The 2090-nt window shown below is 45.1% G+C and overlaps 1 long non-coding RNA gene across 1 annotated transcript; it reads right to left on the reverse strand.

Annotated features, from left to right (window-relative positions):
* Positions 1 to 338: 338 nt before the first annotated feature.
* LOC128411429 (uncharacterized) lies at positions 339 to 1850 on the reverse strand. Its single transcript, XR_008329809.1, has 2 exons — positions 1805 to 1850; positions 339 to 516 (listed from the first exon to the last, which is right to left on the reverse strand). It is a non-coding gene; the product is annotated as an uncharacterized LOC128411429 (long non-coding RNA).
* Between the last annotated feature and the right edge of the window lie 240 nt (positions 1851 to 2090).

The raw sequence follows: 2090 nt of genomic DNA on the forward strand, positions 1-2090 counted from the left end.
CAGAGACCTGTGAATTTGGAAGGATGACTAAATTTCAACTGGCATACTTTTTCAAAGAGTACAACTCAGATTGGTTCCTATTTAAAAGGAAAATTCTTCTTCTCCCTCTCATTCCACCCTCCATATTTTACCACTCTTCATTTTCCACATTGTGGCCCAGTCCTACTCGCTAGACTGTATAGAGAGATCCTCATCCCCTTTTAGTCTTCCTTTCTTATGACGTTTTGGGCCTCTCCACAAACCATGCTTGCTGACACCTCCTTCTCATGGACGTAAGGTGCCCTTTTGGCTTCACTAGCAAGAACACTCATGCTTAGAAATGAAAAACAGAGGGAAAAGGCTTTTGGATCTGCTTTTATTGCAAGGCACAAGCTCAGGTAAGCCTTGAAAATGTTGCTTTTTTCAATCTGGATGCTTTGGAGAAGAAGTCCCTAGCTGGGGATGAAGCGGGATCCAGCAGCTCTCAAAGAGAGGGAGCATCTTCCACTTTTCAAAGGCATCTATCACTCCCCCAGTCTAAAACATAGAAACCAGCAACAAAAAGACAACAGTTAACTCAGTTTCATAGCAAAGTGACCATGTTTGAGACACAAAAATAGAAAGCAAGGCATGTTGGACCACAAGAAAGTTTTCATGATAATAAACCATTGGGTAGGGATAGGTCTGTTTCAGTTTTTCATTTCCAGAAACTATGAATTACATAGATTCCCCTTTCGATGAGAATTGAATGCAGTCTCTGAGACATCCTTACCGCTGGGGGACTTTCTTTTCTAGGTACAATTAAATATGTCACGGAATAGTGAGCGAGCTTGCAAGGTCTCCAATATTCTCCTGCAGACTGGATGTTATGCACAGCAGGGATTTGTTGTCTTTGTGACCCTGAGGAAGAGTTCTGGGGAAACAAGAAGCTTGCACCCCATTTTGTGAGAGTGTTTTGAGAAACACGGGAGAACTGGCACCCTTGGGTTCATTCAGTCCAGTTGCTAATTTCTCTGTATGCACCCAAGACAAAAGTCTACTGCCTCAGGTTCTTTCCTTAAAAGATAAAATAATAATGAATCTGCTTGGAATTGAAAGTGGGAGATTTGCATGGAATGTACGGGATGTGATACTGAGGTAATCTTAAATGGTGGAGGGCAGGACACCACACAGAGTAAGAGCCCAGCATCTGTTAAAGCTGCAGAATAGACATCCCTTAGGCACTGAGATAAACAATGGATGAAGCTGCACAACAAATTAAATGTGCCCATCTGGTGTGGTTTAGGGATTTGGCAAAGGAGAACTGGCATAAGCTCACAGGGCAAAGGGGCCAAAGACAGCTGGACCAGCCATGAGGCAGGTGAGGACCCTGCTTCTGGTGGCAGAAGCCCCTCAGACAATAAACCCATTGGTGCCCCTCCTGCCCCGCTGGTTCTGCCTATGGTGAAAGAACTCAGCACCATCTTGCTTAAAATGGGTAACAATGGTAGTGCCGCTTCTGTGCCTGCAATCAACAGGGTATGGTGTGTGTCAGCGGCAGATCAGGCCATGGCAGGAGGAGCAGGTAGATGGGCTTAGGAGCCGTGCTGGCAGAATGGCAAAGCAGCAATTAGCATTTTGCATCAAGCGGCAAAATGGGATGTGCCACCCTTGGCTGATTCCGGCATAGGTATTTTTATTTTTATTTTTGCAATGGAGCACTTGTGCTTGCAGGCAAAGGATGATCAGTTTAGGGGACTCTGCATTGGGTACTTAAAATGATCAATCCAGAGGGTAACGGGAGAGGGGTAGGAGGTGTAATTCTCTTTTGGTAAGCTGAAATTACCTTTTGCAACAGAAATGAAAAGGACTACACATTCCAATCGTTTTATTATTGGGACAAGGTAGAGGGAAGCAAATAGCCTTGGCTCTATAGCATTGAAGCCTATTCTGAATTTCCTGGTCCTGTGCAGATCCTGTGCAAAGAGAGAAACAAACATAAGTGGGGAGAAGGAAGTTAATTCACAATAGAATGAAAGAGAGGAACAACACCACAGCCCTTTGAACAGGAGTGGCTCTGTGACGCTCTGGGTGCCGTGGCATCCCAACTCCTACCCCCCACCCCACCCCTT

This window comes from Podarcis raffonei, chromosome 3 (assembly GCF_027172205.1).
Source record: "Podarcis raffonei isolate rPodRaf1 chromosome 3, rPodRaf1.pri, whole genome shotgun sequence".
Lineage (NCBI taxonomy): Eukaryota > Metazoa > Chordata > Lepidosauria > Squamata > Lacertidae > Podarcis > Podarcis raffonei.